At 32.4% G+C, this 25,724-nt stretch overlaps 1 protein-coding gene across 1 annotated transcript in view; it reads right to left on the bottom strand.

Annotated features, from left to right (window-relative positions):
- The window catches only part of tyn (trynity), a 92,354-nt gene extending 67,873 nt beyond the window's left edge, over positions 1–24,481 (bottom strand). The window contains exon 1 of the mRNA XM_075303234.1: positions 24,069–24,481. The gene's annotated coding sequence lies outside the window, so the exon portion shown is untranslated. The remainder of the gene's footprint in view (positions 1–24,068) is intronic.
- Between the last annotated feature and the right edge of the window lie 1,243 nt (positions 24,482–25,724).

Genomic DNA, 25,724 nt, shown 5'->3' with positions numbered 1-25,724 from the left:
TTGAACGTGTTACTCAAGTTGTCGTAAATAAAATAATTTTAAAGTAGTCAAATCTTAAGGTATAAATGGTAAAAAAGGGAAAAAAGGATACATTGCTAGACTTAAAACCATGTCAGAACGTTCAACCACAGTGGACTACACTATTTTTGGATTCGATTATTTTCCCTAAAATGTTGGGTTATGTTACTAGGCATTTATCGAATATTCTCTTTTGCTTTAACACTAGAAAACTGAAGACTTAAGACACAAATTCCTAAATCAGTAGGTGATATTCGTTTTCCCTTTACGAGTCATCAACCATAAACGCTTCTGAAATGTTTGAACTTCCTAAATGTCATCGTAATGTAACATTTCCCTGCTAATGACAGGCACTTATCACGTTTTCCAAATTTCATATCGTCCCCTCAAGCAAAAAAACATAGTGTAGTTGTCAGTCAAACGTCACGTTTAGAAGATCAGCCCAGCCGATGACGATATAGAAACCTGAGGAGGGGTATATCATGACACGAATGAGGGAATAATTTCTTTTTTTTTCTCTTATGGGCTATTGTGGTTTTGTAACATATTTCAGGATGCATGAAAGAGGGAGACTGGCGTTAAGAGTTTCATAATGTTAGAAGTTAATTATAGAAAAATATGCTTTGAAGAAATGTTTGACACAATAGTTTTCCCATTGATTTCTAAGGAGTATTGGAAAAGAAACCACAATACAGAAGAATAGGAAAAAATAACATCTATTATTTGCTTTAAGATTTCTTTATTCCAACACCTGGGTATGATAGTAATGATAAAACTTTTTTATTTTATTTTTTTTTTATAAATATTTTACCTTGAATTTCTTAATGAAAAATCTAATTCTAATATTTCTCCTGTTTATCCCCCTCTGTAACCCACTAGAATGTATAACTTGTCTAACAACATAATCATTATATGAAAAGAAGTTTGATTTTTTTGTGTTTGCGATCGAATGGTTCCTCCTTTTGTGGCCGGAGTACAAGAACACACCATGGAAAATTAAGATTTAATCTTGGTTTTTCCTCTTGGAGCTAAAAAGCTGTTCTTTTTAAAGAAAATCATAGCTCAAAGCAGATGATGCTCTTCATTTAGCTGGTCTAAGCATACAAATGTTGCCACTTAAAATTTTAATTCTCAAGTAAACGCCTAGCCTGAATCAAAACTAAGTTGTTTGCGAGTCAACTAACTGACTGACTTCTGCCTCGACTGGCTCTAATTCTTATGAGTGACTTGCTAGCTGGTTGTTTGACGAACCATTCCCGCTGACATTTTAGTGGATTGGCAGGCTTGGAGCAACAGCAGGAATCTGCAGATTTTAGAATGTGATGCTTGTTTTTTCTTTCACTCCTGAAACACTAGAAATACTTTAGCTTCAACACAATGATGTGGCTGACTAATGATAGCACTGTGTGTTGGGGGCAAAAATACCACAAAGGCTGTTGTTACTTGCTCCCATTACATTTTCATAAGAAAGCTTTGTGTGGTAGTAGCAGCAGCAGTGTATCAGTTGCAAACAATCATCTAGCTAGATTTTATGTTATTGCGGCGGCCATTGAGTAGACGATGGTATGAAACAGTGGAATCAATGTCAGTTTAAAAACGTAAAATAAAAAAATGGTACCAAAATCTATCACAATTAGACATTTTAGGCGATTTATAAAGATCAAATAAACGGAAGTTTGGAAACTGCCGAAATCCAGAGAAACTATTGAGGCTATTCTTTTAATATAAAATTGGAATTGCGGAATTGCTCCCATCAAATAAGAAAATGTATAAAAGATAAGGTATAAGCAAAATGACGATAGTACACCTAAAGGCCTTGTTTCTAAGGCTGCTCTCCATTTAACCCTAGTAGTTTCTTAGCCTATATTTGAAGGGTTTTTATCTTAAATCTAAAGTTTCAATTTCTTTAAATCAAAAATGTGTTTCTTTACTTTAAGGAAAATTAGACTTAGTTCAAAGACATACAACTTTAACGGAGGGGCGCACATTTAAAAAATGTGTGTCCTAAATTTAATGAACAAAATGTTTGAAGCAAAGACTTTAAACTTTATTTTAATTAAAATCTCATTATTTTAAAGAAATTTGTCCTTAATATTTTATAAATTTCGCATCCTAAAATTTACGTTGCTTAATCTTTAATATCACGTATATATTTTTTCAGTGTAGGCACCCACCAATTTGCATAAATATATCTATTTATCCACTGATTTCATTAGGTCAATCTTCTGTGGCTATCTTAAACTTTAAAAATATCTTGTATGTCGGCCCAGCTTTGCATATCGCTGCCATATACGTGTCGTCCTATTTTTACAAATATTATATTATTTTTTCCCTTATTAACGTAACAACCTTATTCTATAAAACCAATATTTTTAAATGGAAGTCATAACCTGTGAATTTTAGCTGATAGTCCTTTTCACAAGGTACATAAATATTTCTAGCATTTTGTTCATATAAATGTTTCACTAAAAAATTTTCACTGTTTTTATTTTTATTTATTATTATTCCATATTTAACCCTTCCCGCAATATGATTGTTATATTTCGTTTTAATATCATACCACTGTGCGTTTTCTTATCTTCTGGCACTTTTCTTTCAAAGCCGCACAAATAACGGCATATAATTTACTTGGCTTATACTCGTTATTCAATAATAATGGTATTTAATACGGCAGCGGCAGTTGTTTCAAGCCATCATACTGTATCCAAAATAGTCTGGGTCTCTGGAAAGTATGATCTGATGCATGATCAGCCACATGATTGTCCGAGTTGTGCTACGTGCATGTGAATGTGGCTACGTTAACGTTGATAAGCCGAAATTCCAGATGCTGGCAACGTATTTACACTATTCCTCCTCACTTCAAACACTTCAACTCAATTAAGGCACAGATTTTAACCATGCCATTATAGACTTCCAGAATTGCCTTACTTTTTAAATGATTTGGATTTAAAGCCCGTGATACTTTGAGGCTACCTTGTAATGCAATACCCTTTGTTATAATACTTATATTTTATGAATGAATCAAAGAGAAAAAAATCTTAAGTGTTTTTAGTAGAGTTGAAAAAGTCATATATCCACCGTATTTTTCATAGCCCAAGTACAAAAAAAAACACAAAAGAAACTATTTCACATTTGTTACATCTTATTTTCAATGCGCTTCTTGTAGCAGATGCTTCTGGTGTTCTTTTAAGACCTTCCACTCGTCTACTAAATTATTACCCATAATTAGTGTTAATTTAATATTGATTGAGTCTTGTTTTTCTACGTTCTGTTGAAACAAAAACGTTCCATATCTAGTGTGGCTTTTGAAATACGACTAGGCCTTTAAGGTGAGAAAGGGGTTTTATTTTCTTTGTGGTCTTTTATGGCATAATTTATGTAACAACACTTCCTGCATACGGTAGGCCAAGAACGCCAGTAATTGAAATTAATTTCAAATAATTTCCTTTTAGAAATGTGTCATTAGTATTGAGGGTATTGAAAACACTTTAGATGACTTTGAGTGGATGTAACAAAATAAAAGACTTGAGAAAGAAACTTGATATAGCAAAAATTAACGACTTTTTTGTATAAAATAATCGTATAAGCTTCACCACAGCTTGGAGTAAATTTACCGATGCATAAAAAAACTTAGGAAAGAAACATAACTTCTATATAACGGAAAACAGAGGAGCAGTTGAGGACTGACTTAGTGGGATATTGTAAAATAATTGTTTTGGTTAAAATATATTAAGGAATTGTTTTCCTAAGTGCCGTTTTCGGAATATCCGTTAATATTGTCAGTACATCTTTTGGGTAGGTGCTATTCGGAGGTCAGTATATAATGTAGAATCTGCGACCATCATTTCTTCCCTTCGGAACAATATTTCAGACAAAATAAAATCCCATTTGTTATAAAGTATTTCCTTCGCGAGCAAATTAAGCTGAATTTATGACAAAGGTTTCAACGGTCATCGCCATTCACTTTTATTGGCTTCTAAAGAAAATTTTCAGTGCCAAAATAATTTAGTTTGTCTTAATTTTCGTTCTTTAGAAAAATACTCGTCCTTCAGTGTACAAACACAAAAGCTTGAACATACAAGCTTATGCAGATTTCATATCCTAGTGATATATTATGAAATTGAAGTGTGAAAACATACATTTTATCTTGAACGTAGTATTGATCGATCGGATACATTTCCTCTGGATTTTATTTACATTTCTTGCAATTGTAAGATTAAAGAAAGACTATCACATAGTCATACAATATTATTGTTATTTATGTCATTTCCGGCAGATGACAAGCACATTACACTTTATTTCTTCTTGTTGGCAATAAAGAAGACATAAGTTTGAAATCTCAAGAGAAAGATTAATACAATGAAGTTGGAATTTAGATGTTCCAACACACTTCAAGAAATTTAAGAAAAATTGAAAAATGTTAACAAGAGGAAAAGGGAAAAGGAGAGGAATTACAAGTACTACAACTATGTGGAAGAAAAAGAACTGAACAATTTTGAAAGTAAAAGTGTTAGAAAATTAACAAGTATATACGGCCGTAAGTTCGGCCAGGCCGAATCTTATGTACCCTCCACCATGGATTGCGTAGAAACTTCTACGAAAGACTGTCATCCACAATCGAATTACTTGGGTTGTGGTATCTTAAAACTTCTTAACATCGTTTTCTAAATTGTGAGTTAGTCCATACGTGGTAGAGAGCCAGAATTGAAATATGGGGGCCGCTTATATGGGGGCTATATACAATTATGAACTTGATATGGACCAATTTTTTGTAATTGGGGATCGATTTATCTGAGGGCTATATAACTATAGACCGATATGGACCTAATTAGGCATGGTTGTTAACGGCCATATACTACCACAATGTACGAAATTTCAACTGACTCGGATGAAATTTGGTCCTCCAAGAGGCTCCAAAACCAAATCTCGGGATCGGTTTATATGGGGGCTATATATGATTATGGACTGATATGGACCACTTTTGGCATGGCTGTTAAATATCATATACTACCACCACGTACCAAATTTCAACCAGATCGGATGAATTTTGCTTCTCCAAAAGGCACCGGAGGTCAAATCAGGGGATCGGTTTATATGGGGGCTATATATAATTATGGACCGATTTCGACCAATTTTTGCATGGGTGTTTGAGGCCATATATTAACACTACGTACCAAATTTCAACTGAATCAGATGAATTTTGGTCTTCCAAGAGGCTCCGGAGGTCAAATCTGGTGATCGGTTTATATGGGGGCTATATAAAGGGTGATTCTTTTGAGGTTAGGATTTTCATGCATTAGTATTTGACAGATCACGTAGGATTTCAGACATGGTGTCAAAGAGAAAGATGCTCAGTATGCTTTGACATTTCATCATGAATAGACTTACTAACGAGCCACAACGTCGAATTTTCAGTGAATGGGCCCTAGAAAAGTTGGCAGAAAATCCGCTTTTTTATCGACAAATTTTGTTCAGCGATGAGGCTCATTTCTGGTTGAATGGCTACGTAAATAAGCAAAATTGCCGCATTTGGAGTGAAGAGCAACCAGAAGCCGTTCAAGAACTGCCCATGCATCCCGAAAAATGCACTGTTTGGTGTGGTTTGTACGCTGGTGGAATCATTGGACCGTATTTTTTCAAAGATGCTGTTGGACGCAACGTTACGGTGAATGGCGATCGCTATCGTTCGATGCTAACAAACTTTTTGTTGCCAAAAAGGGAAGAACTGAACTTGGTTGACATGTGGTTTCAACAAGATGGCGCTACATGCCACACAGCTCGCGATTCTATGGCCATTTTGAGGGAAAACTTCGGAGAACAATTCATCTCAAGAAATGGACCGGTAAGTTGGCCACCAAGATCATGCGATTTGACGCCTTTAGACTATTTTTTGTGGGGCTACGTCAAGTCTAAAGTCTACAGAAATAAGCCAGCAACTATTCCAGCTTTGGAAGACAACATTTCCGAAGAAATTCGGGCTATTCCGGCCGAAATGCTCGAAAAAGTTGCCCAAAATTGGACTTTCCGAATGGACCACCTAAGACGCAGCCGCGGTAAACATTTAAATGAAATTATCTTCAAAAAGTAAATGTCATGGACCAATCTAACGTTTCAAATAAAGAACCGATGAGATTTTGCAAATTTTATGCGTTTTTTAAAAAAAAAAAGTTATCAAGCTCTTAACAAATCACCCTTTATAATTATGGACCGATATGGACCATTTTGTGCATGGTCATGAGAGACCATATACTAACACCATGTACCAAATTTCAGCCGGATCGGATAAAATTTGCTCCTCTTAGAGGCTCCGCAAGCCAAATCGGGGGATCGGTTTATAGGAGGCTATATATAATTATGGACCGATGTGGACCAATTTTTGCATGGTTGGTAGTGATCATATGCTGACACCATGTACCAAATTTCAGCCAAATCGGATAAAATTTGTTTCTCTAGAGTCCCCGCAAGCCAAATTTTGGGGTCCGTTTAGATGGGGGCTATACGTGAAAGTGGACCAATATGGCCCATTTGCAATACCATCCCACCTACATCAATAACAACAACTTGTGCCAAGTTTCAAGTCGATAGCTTGTTTTTTTCGGAAGTTAGCGTGATTTCAACAGACAGATCGACTCTGAATTTCACCACGACCCAGAATATATATATACTTTATGGGGTCTTAGAGCAATATTTCGATGTGTTACAAACGGAATGACAAAATTAATATACCCCCATCCTATGGTGGAGGGTATAAAAAGCAATATATTTTTAAAGAAGGCCAAATATTGGATGGGGGATAGTTAGTGTGTATTAAAAAAAAACTGTTTTCAATACAGTTGGACTAAATTTGTTAGTCCTGCTTAAACATATGTAGAGTGTTAAAATCGGATAAATCGGATCAAATGATGTTGTAATATAATCCACCGTGGGCAATGGTTACAATGTCAGCCTTGCATACAAATGGTTGTTTTATTTATCTCTCTGATTTCATTTTTATTTATTACATTATGTAATGTTGTGGTTTAATTTTAAAAAGACAATACTAAAACAAGTATATACGGCCGTAAGTTCGGCCAGGCCGAAGCTTATGTACCCTCCATCATGGATTGCTTAGAAACTTCATCTAAACACTGCCATCCACAATCGAATTACTTAAGTTGCGGTAACGCTTGTCGATGGCAAGCTATTCTCTATCTTCTAAATTGTATGTAAGTCCGTACGTGATACATATTAAATCAAAAAAGATCGATCCAATACGTATATAATTCAGTTTGACAAAGTAGACATAAAATTTTGAAAAATTTTTCTACAGAAATAAAATTTTAACAAAATTTTCTATAGAAATAAAATTTTCACAAAATTTTCTATAGAAATAAAAATGTTGACAAAATTTTCTATAGAAAGAAAATTTTGACAAAAATTTCTACAGAAATAAAATTTTAACAAAATTTTCAATAGAAATAAAATTTTAACAAAATTTTCTATAGAAATAAAATTTTCACAAAATTTTCTATAGAAATAAACTTTTGGTAGATTATTTTTGGCTCGAGTGGCAACCATGATTATGAACCGAATAAAATTTGAATAAAATTTTCTATAGAAATAAAATTTTGACAATGATGAAAATTTTATTATGAACCGAATAAAATTTTAACAAAATTTTCTCTAGAAATAAAATTTTGACAAAATTTTCTATACAAATAAAATTTTGATAAAATTTTCTATAGAAATAAAATTTTGGTAGATTATTTTTGGCTCTAGTGGGAACCATGATTATGAACCGATATGGACCAATTTTTGTGTGATTGGACCCATTTGGGTACGGTTGTTAGCGACCTTATACTAACACCACTTTCCTAATTTGAACCGGATCGGATGAATTTTGCTCCTCCAAGAGGCTCCGGAGGTCAAATCTGGAGAACGTTTTATATGGGGGCTATATATAATTATGGACCGATATGGACCAATTCTGGCACGCTTGTTAAAGATCATATACTAACACCATGTTCCAAATTACAACCGGATTGGATGAAATTTGCTTCTCTTGGAGACTTCGCAAGCCAAATCTGGGGATCGGTTTATATGGGGGATATATATAATTATGAACCGATGTGGACCAATTTTTGCATGGTTGTTAGAGACCATATACCAATATCATGTACCAAATTTCAGGCGGATCGGATGAAATTTGCTCCTCTTTGAGGCTCCGGAACCCAAATCTGGGGATCGGTTTATATGGGCGCTATATATAATTATGGACCGATGTGGACCAATTTTTGCATGATTGTTAGAGACCATATACCAACACCATGTACCAAATTTCAGCCGGATCGGATGAAATATGCTTCTCTTAGAGGCTCTACAAGCCAAATCTGGGGATCGGTTTATATGGGGGCTATATATAATTAAGGACCGATATGGACCAATTTTTGCATGGTTGTTAGAGACCATATACCAACATCATGTACCAAATTTCAGCCGGATCGGATGAAATTTTCTTCTCTTTGAGGCTCCGCAAGTCAAATCTGGGGATCGGTTTATATGGGGGCTATATATAATTATGGACCGATGTGGACCAATTTTGGCATGGTTGTTAGAGACCATATACTAACACCATGTACCAAATTTCAGCCGGATCGGATGAAATTTGCTTCCCTTTTAGGCTCCGCAAGCCAAATCTGGGGATCGGTTTATATGGGGGCTATATATAATTATGGACCGATGTGGACCAATTTTTGCATGGTTGTTAGAGACCATATACCAACATCATGTACCAAATTTCAGCCGGATCGGATGAAATATGCTTCTGTTAGAGGCTCCACAAACCAAATCTGAGGGTCCCTTTATATGGGGGCTATACGTAAAAGTGGACCGATATGGCCCATTTTCAATACCATCCGACCTACATCGATAACAACTACTTGTGCCAAGTTTCAAGTCGATAGCTTGTTTCGTTCGGAAGTTAGCGTGATTTCAACAGACGGACGGACGGACGGACGGACGGACGGACATGCTTAGATCGACTCAGAATTTCACCACGACCCAGAATATATATACTTTATGGGGTCTTAGAGCAATATTTCGATGTGTTACAAACGGAATGACAAAGTTAATATACCCCCATCCTATGATGGAGGGTATAAAAATTGACTTATAACAGTTGCCTTCCAACATACCAAAACGTTCATATATCAATGGAAAATGTACACAAAACCTAATTCCGTTACTCTATACATGAATTCATAGAGATTTCTCTTCAAATGGTTAATGAAAATTAATGTTTGTGTCTCAAGTCTTTTGTTTTCATTGTGATTAGCCATAGAAAAATATTTCTTTGCCAATTTGAAATCTTTAAACAAAAACTCTTGTAGAATATTTGTTTTAAGAGATTCGAAATTTTGCATTTGAAGATGACAACTTCTATTATATGAAGTATAGACGGTTATGTGTCATCATAAGTTTTGACAAAATTCATATTTTATATTTATTATTCAAATTATGTGAGTGAAAGGTGCCAAGGGTAAACCATATTATGGAGAAAGGGGTCATTTTGTGGAAACAGATTGTCTCTTGCCATTGAAGTAAAATCAGCATCTTTTGATTTCGTTTATTTCACCTTGTTTGCACAATTCGGAACGTTCAAGAAAGATGGAGAATGAATACATTGACACAACGATTTTATATATGAAGATAAAATAATGCCATCATATTTCTATCATGAACATTTACGAAATTATAAAAATTCGTTTATGCTGTATGTTGGGTTTTCTTATATTACTTAAAATTATCTACGTATAAACATAAACAGTTTCACTATTGCCTTCATGAGCGATCTATAAACTAATTGGGAACGATTTGACGCCGATTTTATAATACCAGGTATTTTGCAGTAACATTTGCCATAGTATCTTGAATTTTGGGACGTTTGTTTCTCCGCATATGGGAGCCACCGTGGTGTAATGGTTAGCATGCCCGCCTTGCATACACAAGGTCGTGGGTTCGATTCCTGCTTCGACCAAACACCAAAAAGTTTTTCAGCGCTGGATTATCCCACCTCAGCAATGCTGGTGACATTTCTGAGGGTTTCAAAGCTTCTCTAAGTGGTTTCACTGCAATGTGGAACGCCGTTCGGACTCGGCTATAAAAAGGAGGTCCCTTGTCATTGAGCTTAACATGGAATCGGGCAGCACTCAGTGATAAGAGAGAAGTTCACCAATGTGGTATCACAATGGACTGAATAGTCTAAGTGAGCCTGATACATCGGGCTGCCACCTAACCTAACCTAACCTTCTCCGCATATGTTATCTCAAATGTGTCAAATACCAATACTTTAGTATGTCTGGTGTTGATGTTTTATTCTTCTCATAAATAATTTATAAATCGTTTAATTTTTGATTTCTTGATTTACAAATTATGAAAATTCTACAGAAAAATTAATCTTTATATACGATACTCCTTTCGGATTTGGAATTATTTGACATTTGAGGTTTTAAGTTGATTTTGTGTCTGATGACAAAACTTGCTCCAAATTTGTGAGAACTAAAGGAGTTTGTATCTCAATCACAAATGAAGATTTGCCATCACGTAAAATTTTGGCGTCTTCCACTTTCGAAACATGTTGAACGGGAAAAATATGTTTATTTAAAACTTTCGTTTTTTAAACATGTCATTCTAATTCCATTTCCCCTCTAATTTCGGTTTTACAATAATTTGTTTACTCAAAAAAAACTAAACCAAATACTTTCATTAATTTTCAAAAATTATGGTGGAAGTGGAATGGAAAGTGTAAGTTTATGAAAAGTTAAAATTAGGCCCTCAAGGGAAAAATTTTAAATGTATATTCCTAATGGTAATCACCTTTGGGTGTTCATTGCTTTTAAAATTTTGTTTTTATAATTGAATTATTTTTTATAATTTTAAATATTTCTTTAGTAAATCACCCACAATTTACTCATTATCAATAAGAGAAAACAAAAGACTTAAGACACAAACTATCCATAATAACAAAAAGTCATAAATCATCAGCTTAATGGCTACTCAATGTGTTAAATGAGTAATGCTCAACATAATTAGACGAAAGCTTCTTATATTCAAACGCCAAGTGAAGATACCTTACCACTTTTCTAACATAGGGGATTAGGGTAAATACGATAATTGTGATATGAAGCTTAAGCATACCACTCATAAATAAATAAATGAATATTTTTATACAGCGAAATTAGGGAGCTCATGAAATGTACTCAAAACAAGTGTTGGGAATATTAACAGTCTGTTTTCATAAGACCCTAACCTCTTTCAAGATTACGGTGAGTTGGCATTTTTTTCTTTTTGTTTTTACTTTTTTTCTGATTCGGTTTTGTAATATATTCTGTTCTGTTGGTTTATATGAAAGTGATTCCTCTCAAATGAAAACGAAATCGAAAATACCCATATCACCAAAACCAAAAAAAAAAAAAAAAAAACAACGTTATATGTGTTACTCAACGGTTTTTTATAACACATTTTAAAATGGAATTTTGAGTATTTTGGTTGGTTTTTTTCTTTTTATGTTTTTCCCGTTTTGTTTTGTTTATTTTCTTAAGACTATACCATCTTTGGTCGTCTTCTCTTTGAAAGTTTGAGGCTTGTGAATGACCAAAGAAACATTTATTTCAACTTACGGTGATGATAATCTAACGGCTTAATCATTGGCTGAACCATTTATTTATGCTTTAACCCCGTTACAATAAAGGTATGGACTCTTCTGTTTTGTTTTGAATTTTTTGTTAACCAGAATTTAAACATATCACTGACTCATGGCGGTGAAAAACTTTCTTTAAATTATTTCAAGCTTTATATATAATTCTTCTGGCGCTTTGTTTGGTTTGTTTGTCTTTTGTGTTAAATTAATCTCTTTAAGTAGATCTACACACTCCTTTCCTTTTTATATGGAAAATTTTTTTTTAACGATTTATGTTTGATTTCAACCAGCGTGAAAGTGTTCTCATTTCTTTCAAGCTCTAGATCTGGCCCTTAAAAGCAAAACTACAAAAAAGTTTGGTCATTGTTATCTTCATAATTGTTTTAAGTTTCAATTTCATTGTCAATGTTTTTCATTTTTGAATGGTTGAGGGTAGGAAATTTTTTCGAGATTTTAGTTAACGCAAAACTTTTTAAAGCAATTTAAAATAATTGTTGGAACTGAATGTTAATTTCAATTTCATGTACCCTATTCTACACAAGAAAACATGTCTGTTCATTTTCATTTTTCTAAACAATACCTCGTTTATGAAACTAGTTCTCATTCTCATATGAAACATAATATAAAATAATACAAGAAAACAACAAAAACATTCAAACAATTGGCAATAATGTTTACTTTGTATCTAATCTTTGGTGGTATTGTCATTGAAGAAATGTGCCAGGTAATGTTGTGATTTTTCTTGATATAGTTAAAGAAAATAAAAAGAGGGAACTATGGATAATTACAATGGAAAGTATGTTTTTGGAGTGTGCGATTTTTGCGACAGGTGATCTACTTTAAAGTGTAAGCACCGTCCCCTTCAAGCAATGACAAAGAAAGTGAATGATATGGAAACGTAATGGAAATAGAAAGGGAAATTTCAATTTGAGATTGTTAGAAGGAGATTGGAGAATGGTCGGGGTATGGTTACTTCGGTGATTTGAAGTTGGTGAGACATTTTTCAAAATGTGTGGAAACGTTTGCGTCTTAAGTCTTTCGTTTTACTAACTAACGAGTAGAGAGAAACTAATGTTTGTGTCTTAAGTCTTTTGACTCAATGTGATGACAAAGAAGAGTTGAACACATCTGTGGAGATATTGATAGATATGAATGTTAATAGAAAACGTTTCCAAACTAATGTCGTAAATGATAATATAAGTTTTTAAAATATATAAGACAAATTCGATAAAAGTTGCGGAAAATCGGAAAATCTCCATATTTCTCCCGCCATGTTTATCAGACCATTTATTGAAATTTCATTATCTACATAAACGAGAGTAGTCTCCATGCTTTATTATAAAGTTTTAAATAAACAATTATAAAGTCTACCAATTATAGTTTCAATATAATTTTAATTTTCTTTTTGTTTAATTTTGTTTTAGAAATGTCCACTTCTCCATATACTCTTCAAATTATTGTAATTCACATTAGTTGATTGAACTTTGTGGCATTATATAGCACTTTTACTAAATGTTGCAATATAAGCAATTTTATGCCCTCTAATCTAAAACCAGGGATCATTGAAATACTTTTCGTCATTATTAAGATTGCGGGTCGTTATTAAGTTCTCCTTAAGTTTAAGTATTGATGCACAAAGAAACCCGCTGCGGCACAACTGCTGGTATCCACCATCATTCTTTGGCTTATCCTAGCGTTGGAGTTAGTGTTAGGTTTAACCCAAAAGTGCCATAAAAATAGTTCCTTCCATAGTGGTGGCTGTTTAACATGGTGTTATTGTTTGGATTAACAAGAACTTTAAGGTTGAAATTCTTCACAAGTAGCTTTGTAATACCAGAGCTCCTTTTGTTTCATTTTGACCAAAACATTTCTGGACCCCTTGGCCTTCAGGACAACTTTGGGATAGACACTTGAGTCAGCCTTGCTTTCACTTAGCAACGCTTGCAGTAACAATGTTCTAATTGTTATACCCAATGTTACAGTTGTTGAGGAATAAAAGCATGATGCTGTGTTGTTTGGTTTTTGGTCATGGCATCAAGTTTTGAACATCATCTTTCTTTGTGTCCTGGCTGTACTGGACGTATTAGCCTTTGCCATCCTTGTATTTGTGTTGGTTATTACAATTTTCATGTTTTGTTGAAAATGTAGCTGCAAAATGCTTTGTTCCTATTGAATTCTCCTTTGGCTTGACTTTTGGTAATACTGGTAAACGGGTGTTATCGCTACAACGTTTCTAGCCACACTTTTCTAAGTCTTCTAACATTTCGTTTGCCTCATTGGTTGCATGTTTCCGTTTGGAGGTCGATCTATTGTGCTAAAATATTGTTATTGTTTTACAACCCGGTTGTAAGTAGACAACGTTAAAGCTTTTTACAGATTTCAGGACTTGGAGTATTTGATCATAGGCAACAAAGTGTTTGTTTTCTATGGAATTTTGTTAGGGATATTGGTTTTTTGTGCGGATGGTCTCTGATCGTTGTTTTGTGGTTTTTATCGCAGGCTTTTTTGTTCATTTATAGTCTTGCAACATTTTAGTTTATCTTATAAAAGGGTTCTTTGTAGATTCTTGTTGTTTGAATTGCATTTTCCCAGATTTGCAACATTTTTACTGAATGGTCATAATGCAGATGGCGATGATATTGTAAAATTTTGTTAGATCCCATAAACTAGAAATACAATCGAGGTATTTTTTATAATGCTTTTATATGATTTTTTATATTGAGGTTTTCATGGAACACAAGTGTGGACAGTTGAAGAGGATTCTGGTGGTTGAAAACAAGCCTTCATCTTCACTATTGTTTTATCACAGAAAAAGTTTAAAAACAAACACTAAATATGAAATATTAGAAAAGTATTGAATGTACCTCCAAGCATGATAATTTTGATTAGGATGTGGTCTTTCGTAAGTTATAAGAATAATTAATTTTTGAATATTTATTAAAAAAAAAATATTTTATTTATAAAAATATTATATAGGTAAAATGGAATTTAGATAAGAACATCCCAAATTTATACGTCACAGAGTAATTCATCTTCTTTAAATATAGGATTTTCTAAGATATACCCCCATAGAGGAGTTCTATCACCTCCCAACTACATATATTGAATGATGCAGAGAGTACTCTGGATTACTTGGACATAGGCAAATGGATATGGTTTACGCCTTTAAGCCCAATATTGAAGACTGTGCAAGTCAATTCAGAGTCACCTTGTATTTGTACATAATATCAATAGCGGAAAGGTAGGGACTAGAAGGAAGTATTGGGTACTTGTCTGGTGGCTTACACTTCAGCAATCAATCCCTGAAGATTTTTTAAAAAGGTCAGCGAATGACATCGTTTGGTATCCTAGGCGCATTATCATAGATAGACTATTTCCACACTCTAAGAAAGTAGCGATGTATTAAAAATAAACTAACCTATAAAAAATATTGTATGTGTCTTAAGTCTTTCGTTTAATCAAATAAATGATATATTCCATTTCAATTGACGGTGCATACTCTTTTAAATCTTTATTAGCTTTTCTTAATGAAACGGGAAGAAAGACTATATCGTACAAAACTGTATTATTTTAAAACGCATTTGTTTCAATAAGTGACTTAACTTTTTAAATATTTATATTATATACAAAACAGTATTATTTTTTTGATTTGGATGCTGTTATGATAATTATGCGACCAATGCCCTCTCAATCGCCCGATTGTCTAGACAATAGTCCAATATATACTAAAATTTGAACATTGTCAAGCTTTCAACGCAATGCCCAAAACAGCTGTTTTTAACACTTTCTCACCAGCATTTCATCTCCCTCCCAAAATGCCGAAGAAAAAGTAAAACAAAAAGACCCATCGACAACATTTCTAATTCAAAGAATTAAGCTGCATTTATGGTTGACACAGAAAACTCTGGAATATATATGTGTGGTGAAGGCTTACAACACTACTAAACTGGTTGTTGGTCACTTTGGATTGGTTTTTGGTTCGCTATTCTTGGGTTACAATTTCTTTCTTTGGTGTTTTTATTTTAGCGGCGACAGCATTGTAAGAGAGTTGCGTATGGCACAGCCAGCTTACGGTAGCCAAGAAAGATTTACGCATGTGTTGATGATTTCCATGACCGTGGCCATATCACGAAGTGTTGCCAATGGTGGTGGATGGTTGACTTTTCTTGTGTTGCTTGTAACCTAAACCATCCATATACTACCATGTGTTGATATGCTGGTATAGTTGACTGAATGTCTGACTGGATATCTGTTACCGGCTTTCACAGTCTTGTTCTTAGTTAACCCTCAAACAAATGTTGACTATTTAGTGGTTAGTCTAACGGTTTTAAGTGTTAATGATGTTTGTTTTTGGGTTTCTCACTTGGAATATGGTTGGAAAGAGGAAAGTATAAAGATGTGTTGTATGATGATTGGAAGCAAATGCAATCAATAGTGTGGGATTAATTGTGGCGGTAAAAGTAAAATAACTACCAAAAAACAAGAGAGAACAATAGGGATGGAGACAACTAAAAAGTTAGTGTAACAAACGACTGACACTGCTCCCTTTCTGACGATACATCCTTTATTTTAATTTTTAAAATAGCAAAAATAAAAAATATATAGATAAATACGCTTTTTTAGTAATGTAAAAAATTGTAAAATAATTCGGAGTCTATCAATTTTACGATGAGCCGTCCTACAGTCATGCGCCCATAAAAAGTAATTTCTTCGTTATAAATCGAATTTTAGATTTGGTCCTTTGAGAATTGTGTAGATTTTTTTATCAGAAATTCAATAGTTTCAACAAAATTGGTTCATATCGGCTCATTCAGGTTTGCTCAGGTTTGCAGATCTCAGGTGCTGTTAAACTGGCATTAGAATCCAACATAAATCAATAATAACATGTAGCCTCCATGTAAAGCAATCGCCAGATTAATTCTTGCGTGTTCTGTCGATCCTGAGTCGATAATCTTCTGCATCACCTTTTAAGTCTACAAAATTCCATCGAAATGATTAAACTTTTCAATTTCATTTACAAAAATATCTTAAGTAACTTTCGAATTATTGGTAGCTTCTTGAGCATATGTAATTTTGAAAACCAATTTTTGAATTTATCCGCCAATATTGCTACACGTTTCAACTCCACCTTATTTTTTTTATTTTTGCTTCTTGTCAAAAAATTGCCAATCATTTTGAAAATTACTTCATTTTCTTTGCTTTAATATTTTGTGTTTTCTCAAGTTTTACTGACCAATTGGCAAATTTGTTTTGATATTTCTGCTCACATCATTCTCATCTTCTGGGTTTCTGAATATCTTTGTTTTGGTTTCTTAGCAGTCGGTTTCTTTCATCATGGTCATGTGTAATCAAAGTGTTTGTTATGATTTATATTCGTTACGTTTTTTGTGTTTTTTTTTTTTTTTTTAATAAATTTTATTATCCCCTCCCTTTAGAGCAGAAGAAGAAACATCCGCGTGTAGTCAAATCATTAAAAATTTCACTTTCCATTAATTCCCAGAATATGAGAAGGTTTTGTGATTATTAAGGCATGAAATGGCATTAAAAAGAGCTTGAAATTGCTTGAATGGAAGTCAATTTGTAAAATTATTTTACCACTCAAAGGCAGATTTTAAGTAAGGAATGCGAATGATTGTATAAAGTCATTACATTTTAGTACATCAGAAAGGCACATTAGACATCCCATATTGAAAATAGGAAATAAAAACCAACACCAATTTCACTATCAGGGGAATGAACACTAAGTAGGAAATGAAGCTTAAATAAATTTGATATTTTATTTGCCAAAAAATTTTAGGGAAAGTATGTGGATTAAAAGGAAACTTTGTTGAAGCTTCCATCTGTTTTAATAAAAAAAGTTTGTTTATAATTTCTTGAAGAAATAAAATAAATAACAATGCAATTTATATTTTTCCTTGAAATATTAACTGAATTTGAAATATGTTTCAATTACAAAATTAATTGGTTCATCAGAAAGCTTTTACACTGAAAAAAAAGCATACCCGGTTCCAAAGATTTTGTTTTTACTTTAAAAAATTTGGTATTGATTCCGAGCCAAAGAAGCGGAGAATACAAGTAAGGATACTTTTAAGACACAATTCTCTTTTAAAATCGGGTTTTGTGTACTTGCTTCTAGGAAGCAAATTTTAATTTTTCGCTTTTGCTGCTTTTTTTCTTCATATGCTATCAAAGTCCTTTAAAAACAAGTTAACAACGACTTTCTTTTCCAAATTAAGACTCGACTTCTAGTAGAAATTATGCTGTGTTTCAAGTAAAAAACGCCTTTAAAATAAAGTGTTGAAAAACATGTCCTATATTTGAACGATTTTTTGCTTTGTAGTCAAGATGCAAAAAGACAACAAATTTAAAGACAATTTCATTAAATTTAAAGATTTTTTCTAAATTATTAAAGTCAAGTTGACCTTAGCCCAAACATTTTTTCTTTCATGTTATGATATCCATTTTTAAATCAAATCACTTAATTATAAGGACAATACGACTTCATTGAAAAGTTTATCGACCTTTGGTCAAGGAAAAAAACTTTATACTAGAGAAATGCGAATGCAAAATTTGCATTCGTATTTTAAAGACATGAAATCTTTGACCTCACGACAATATTTTTTTCAGTGTAAGTGACGAACTTTACTAATTGTTTTTACCTTAATTTTAAGCGCCTTTTGGACCTGGTCATTGAGCGAAAAAAATAGTAGCGTTAGCTTTATTATACAAAGCTCCGACTTAAACCTATCTCTACGACTATAGAAGTCTTTTAATATTTTCCCATTCCCTTAAAACTTGGTACTTGACATCAGTATCAACCTGCATGCAATCACCTACAAATTGTCTATATTTTTTACAAATCAAAGTTTTTTCTGTATTTTATAAATACACGATGGATTTTTTTATTTGTGTTGGAATTTCTTTCACCTTTGTTTTTGTAATTGTTCGTTCTTAACCCCTTGAGCAGCTTTTCTAGTAATTAGAGATGATTCCGAACATTTTTCATGCAAACTTACACATATTTTTCACAATATTGGCCAATGACAAACATGCGTTTGAAAACAATCATAACAGTGTTTCTTTGCTTCAAACAAAGTAATCAAAAGACTTAAGAAACAAACTGGTTACGAGAAAATGTCACATATTTTTTTATTTGAAATTAATGTAAAAAAATAAAGAATCAAAGAAAATTTCTTGTTCAGTTAAATAAATACTTGTTTCTGTTACATGCTTAGTATTTTCTTTTATATATTTTCCTTTCACCATAGTACATGGCGAGCTGCTTAGCACCATTAGATATTAAACTAGTTTTGTCATTAGTTATCCAGCTATAACATCGACATCTTCTTCAGTGAACTCATTCAATTTCTTGAAGAGATTACGGAAAAATATGACTAGTTTTTCTTATTACAGAAGCTAGTTGTGTTATAGTTTTACAGACAAGATAGTTAAAAATGGAAAATTTATGATAATTAAAAACCAATATCGCCCACTTTTCTAAAAAATGTGTTCCACACCAAAAAGAAACTCTCAGTCTGATTTCTTTTGTTAATTTATTTAACCACTATCTTAGTTGTTCTATTTTACATGGTTTTCCTATACCCCTTCTGTTGAAACAAATATTTCATCACCCAAGCTTAATAGGTTCTTATGGTATTTGTTTCCATATATAATCTATGCATGTATTTCATTTCCAATTGACCTTAATTTCTCTAAAATAAGTTTGTTCGTGCCTTGTCCAATATCTGTTGCCTTTGGTTCATCATGCTTGTGGGTTTAGTTGAAATTCTTTTTTTTTCTCTTTTATCGAAAAGTATCTTATATGGGAACTTTTCTTAATCATTTGAATGCCTTAAGCTTTTGATTTCCATTCTGTGTTGAGAAGGGGTAATTGCTTACAAAGAGGTGGTAATTGCCTTCTGATAAATGAACCGTTAAACTATGGCTCTAAAAGACTCCAAACAATAGTAATTTATCAGATTAAATTGTTCATCAATGAAAGCTACACTTCAATTTAAATAAATTGTTAGAAACTTTGTTTCTATTTTTTTTTTTGTCCATTAATCGGTAAATGATCAAATCTAAAGAAGTTAAATTTGTTTATTGTGATTTGGGGCTAATTTTTTACTATATTTTTATAAAAGAGGGCTCATTTAAGGGGGCTCTTAGTATTTTGAAAATTAATCTAATGTAACAATTTCGCCACGGCCAAATACATTGATGATGGATGCTTTGTGTCTTTTTGGTAAATTTTTCCCAGAAATCCTAACGGAATTCGTTGGGATGCTGGTCAAATAGTGCAACCCATTTCAATGTTAGCCATACAAAGTTTACATGGATGTAAACATTTTGAGCTTAACTTAAGGATTTGGGGCTTAATTCATAGCCAAATATAAGGTTTCTTTGAAATAAAGAAATTTGTAAAAAGTAATCCAACTTTAGGTAATATAACGTTTGTATTAGACTACAGATGTCATTTTCTGAATTTGTCATTTTGTTTTGCGGTATTTTATTAAACGAAAATCACGAATAAAAAATGTAAAATGAAAAACACAAAATGAAAGAAATTGAAATGAAATTAAATAAAGTTGTTTTCTTAATTAAAAAAAAAAAACTTTAAAGCAAAGAATGAACAGCTCCAATATAAATATTGGCCATATTTTGTTTAAATTAAAAAAAAAAAAAAACTTTAAATCAAGGGTGCGATATCCTCAGTATAAATATTAGGGAACTTTATAAATATTAAGAAAACAATTGTAGTGTGATGTGAAATTATGATAGCCACTTAAAACTAAAATTATTTTCTTAATTTTAAAATAAAAAAAAAAAAACTTTAAATCAAGGATTCATCATCCTCAATATAAATATTAGCCTTATTTAAAGCTGTATTATTTTTGATCCAGAATTGTTTATTTACATGAGAGGAAAATTTATTTCAAATGCCTCTTTCACAAACTTCAAATATTGTAGTCCAATTATTTGTCCTTAATATTATTTATGAAAGTTTAGGATCGGATACGAGTCAACTTTTATATTACGTCAAAATTGTCAATTGGTATAATGTTAGGTTAGGTTAGGTGGCAGCTCGATGTATCAGGCTCACTTAGACTATTCAGTCCATTGTGATACCACATTGGTGAACTGAATGATGCCCGATTCCATGTTAAGCTCAATGACAAGGGATCTGATTTTTATAGCCGAGTCCGAACGGCGTTCCACATTGCAGTGAAACCACTAGGAGAAGCTTTGAAACCCTCAGAAATGTCACCAGTATTACTAAGGTGGCATAATCCACTGCTGAAAAACTTTTTGGAATTCAGTCGAAGCAGGAATCGAACCCACGACCTTGTGTATGCTAGGCGGGCATGCTAACCATTGCACCACGGTGGCTCCCTGGTATAATGTTGAAATACTGATTTTGAAATATGCTTTGGTGGGTTTTAAATCTGAGATTAAGGTAAGCCGTCTTCTTAAACACCTTCTACGCGCAAGTCGGTTACATATCTATAACATCACAATGGCTACGGCTTTTAAATACGCTATTTTAAAGTTTTTTTAAGAAAAAAATTTAACTAATTTTCATCACACATTCCTTAAAATCATTTCAAATTTTCCCAATTTGAATCTTGGTTTTGAAGCCTATAAGAAGTTCGACTATTTATGTCACCTGCTTCTTTATTAATAGTTTGTTATAGAAAAATATATTTAACCCGAATTAAAATGCACGGGTCTAAAAATTTTTAATGCGCTATATATGTTAGTCCTGACTCCTGAAATTGATACAATTCAAAGTCCTAGCTATTCTGGTTCGTCACATAATGCAAAAAATCGCATGGCGAACAAATCAAAATAGTGGGACTTAGAAGCATATAAGCACAATCTTGCCAATAGGCAATATTGGGCATGAGAGGGTTAAAAATTGTTTAGGACTTATTGTTGTAGCAAAGTTCGATAATCGTTAATACACATTTTTTTGATAGGACTTCATTTTTTTTTTCTTGAGATAAATACCTTATTCTATTTATTTGCCTTTGTAATTAATGCTTCTTTATACTTCACCCAGAGAAGGAATATGATCACCTCAAACATGTTTCAAGAGCATTATGTTACTTTTTTACGGCGACTATGTAACATTTTTGCCGCAAAAATATTCTTTTCTCGTCAAACATAACATGCTTTCCGAAATTAGATATATGATTTCCGAGAATATAACATGGTTTCGACAAACATGTTACATGTTTCCCGTGAAAAAGTAACATTATGCTCTTGAAACATGGTTGATGTGATCATATTCCTTCTCTGTGTGTTTTGATGTCTTTTAAGTCTATTTTAATTATGAAATAAATAATAAAGAAATTAACTTTGAATAAATATTTATTAGGGTAATATTGCGTGGAACTTTTAGAGTGTTTTATTTCATAACGAAAAAAAAAGATGAAGGACCACCAATGTGTATATGAAATTATCTCTGCATGTGGTCATTGCAAGAGATAATTTTATTTTGGAGAATTTTCAACATAAGAAGAGATACATCATATTCCTTCCAATACAAATTCGACTTTTGTTATTTTTCGTTAATGTTTGGTTGATATAAAGTTTTGATTAGTCGATTATGACCAACATCAAAAGTCGACTAATCGATTTTGACCAACATCAAAAATCGAATTTTCGACTTTTTCTTAGCAAAATGTCGATTTGTTTACTTTTAATTAAGATTTTAGTAGAAAGAAGATTTTTCCTGGATAGGATCAATAAGGGGTAGTTGGGACTAAAGCTGGAAATCATTGCATACACTGAAAAAAAAGCATGCCCGGTTCCAAAGATTTTGTCTTTACTTTAATAGTTTTGGTATTGATTCCGAGCCAAAGAAGCGGAGAATACAAGTAAGGATACTTTTAAGACACATTTCTCCTTTAAATTTAGGGTTTGCGTACTTGCTTCTAGGAAGCAAATTTTAATTTTTCGTTTTTTCAGCTTTTTTTTTCTTCCTTTAAAAACGAGTTAAAGACAACTTTATTTTCCAAATTCGGACTCGACTTCCTGTAGAAATTATGCTATGTTTCAAGTAAAAAACGTCTTTAAAATAAAGTGTTGGCAAAACAAGTCCTAACATATATTTGACCGATTTTTTGCTTTGTAGTCAAAATGCAGAAAGACAACAAATTTCATTAATTTTAAAGAAATTTTCTGAATTTTTAAAGTCAAGTTGACCTTACCCCAAATAATTTTTCTTTCATGTTATGATATCCATTTTTAAGACAAATCACTTAATTATAAGGAGAATACGACTTTATTGCAAAGTTTATCGACTTTTGGACAAGGAAAAAATCTGTATATTAGAGAAAAATTTGCATTCGTATTTTAAGGACATAAAATCTTTGACCTCATGACAATATTTTTTTCAGTGTATAATTTATAAAATTTTTGAATGACACATTTTCTTGTGAAAATATGAATTTGGTGTCTTAAATATAGGTATTATACTCGGACTTAAATGAAACACCAAGTAACACTAAAATTGATTTTATTGCTCCTGAAGTTAGATGACTTTTTCGTTTTCTCTTTGCAGTATATTTCATAGTGACTTTTTTACGTTGCCAAAACTTTCGATTTATAAACTATAACTTTTTTAATTGACTATTTCCATTACTTAATGCTTTTAAATAAAGGATATACAAAATTTACGCAAATTAAATAATCCCCTTAATTAGTTGAAGATGTCCTTAGAAATTTTCAGATCTTTTAAATTTGCCCTTTAATTCTGGACAAGGCTTTTATTTTAAATTTAATTTGATATTTTTAATAATTCCATTTTTAAAACAGATTTCGTAGTTCATCATGTTGAAATTTTTGCACGTATTATTGATTACATCAAATATCCTTTGTTCTTTTTTTTGTATTGGTTAAATGACTTCTGCCAATAAGGCACTTATTTTCAGTTTTTTTTTTTAATGTATTCTTTCTATGCAATTATTTCTTTTCACTCTAGTCATTGTTCCAGTTAATTTTTATTCTTTTATGATTTTTGTAATCACGTTTAATTTTTGGTAACTAAAGTATTTTTTAATAATTCTTTTTCAATCCTTTTCTATAATTTTTTTTTCACCATTGTTACAAAACATTTTTTACCAGCCACCATTTTGTCGATTAATGTTTTTATATCACCACATTCTCCTGTTCTTTTCTTGCATTTTGAAAGGAGAAATTTATGTGGCCACCAAGGTGTTTAGAAAGTTATTTTCCTTTGCATATTTCTGTTTGGGTCAGGTGAACTGGTGTTTCTTGTAATGCTTGCAAGTTTTTTCTTAAGTCTTTTGATTTGCACACATTTATTTTTGGTTCTTTCTTTTTTATTGATTTTTTATGAACATACCTTTAAGAATAAGGGTTAAAACACCAATTTATTTTTCTTTCGAAGTTCAGGATCTTAAGTTTTGCACTTTTTGTAATTTAAATCACTTTCTATGCAAATGTGTTTGTATTATTTTGAGTAGCCACTTTTTATTATTTTTTCTTTTGCTTTTATTTTCTTGTTTCAAAATTTCCAACTTTTCACAGATAGTTTTTTAACACTTTTGTTTCTTGTTATTTTGAATAATTCCTCTTTTTTTATTATTGAAAATCAGGAATTTATTAATGAGCTTTTTTGTTAATTGAGTGTTGATAGTAATCCACTGTGAACAGGAAGATCCACTGTGTGCTGCCAGAGGGTTGTATGTTCCCTTGTCTGTCTATTCCAGTTACCGATGTTAACTCCACAATTGCATCATGAGCAATGACTTTGAACCTGTAAAATATGTGTCTTTTATGCTTTCTTGTGCTTGGGCTCTCCAAGAAGTGCTAGAAAAACAATTGTGAAAGAAAGACGAGCCAATGCACGAATAACAGCGCCACCGATACCAGCAAATAGCCTCTTCAACAACAGCATAACGAGAGAAAGCAACCTCACAGAAAAAGTAGGGAAAAAGAACCAGCTGGTAACAGAGAAATAGAAAGATGGTAACAGAACTCACAACATAAACGGCTTTGACATTCATGTTGTGGAGACTTTCAGATACTCATTTATTTCAGCAGTACAGTGAAATGGAAGAGCAAATAGTGGGAGATTGAGAGATGTAAATATGCTCAATGTGAGAGGAAGAGAATAAATGAGTTACAAGATCAAGGTTTTTATTTGCTGTTTACTCTCTTCTTTAATTATGTTGTGGAGAGTTTCTCATATTTTTTGGTTGTAGTCTCTCAATGTTTTTCCAACTCTATCTTAAATATTAAGTATTGCTATTGTTACCATGGCTTACAGTAGGGAATCTTCTTTTGTGTTGTAAGGTTGGCATTGCTTAGGTTGAGTAAAGAAAATAACTAACTAAGAAGAACAGTGGCAGTAACATCGTGTCATTAAGTAATGGCAACATGTACAACCAATATTTTTTGTTTGGTTTGTTATCGTAGGGTTGATTTGTTAGGTCATACCCAAATAATAGTAGGCTGTTTTTATAAGGCTAAGTGGGTTGTTATTGTACGATTAATTTGATACTTACATGACTATCTATACAGCACTATAGTATAAAAATTACAACTATAAAAAATTGACAGTTGATCTAAAAAATTGGCAGATCTCATGATTAGATAACAGAGAAAATTTGTAAATTCGATTTGCTTCCAAATTGGTTTATGAATTCATCTATAGATATGTCAAATTAAGCCAAATTTTAACTTTATAAACTCCAAACTTTAGAACCCTTCTTTCTATTTTATCTTTTCAATATCGGAATCAGACTTTTGGAACCAAAATTGGTAAATTTCCATCATATAATGTGCTCTCCGGATTTCACGTTCTTAGCATCTTCAGATTAACTTTATAACTGACCCCCTGGAATTGGTATATAATTTGATTTGAGATCTTTCGAACTTAAAAGATATTTTTAGTTTCAAGCATATTAAGTTATTTAATCATGTACCTAGAAGAATAGGTCGTATTGTATCATAAGATACACTAGTAGAAAACTACTGTCCTCCGAAATGAAATTTT

This window comes from Haematobia irritans, chromosome 3, assembly GCF_050003625.1.
Source record: "Haematobia irritans isolate KBUSLIRL chromosome 3, ASM5000362v1, whole genome shotgun sequence".
NCBI lineage: Eukaryota > Metazoa > Arthropoda > Insecta > Diptera > Muscidae > Haematobia > Haematobia irritans.
Note: the sequence above shows the minus strand (reverse complement) of the source record. Positions and strands in the feature narration are given on the sequence as shown.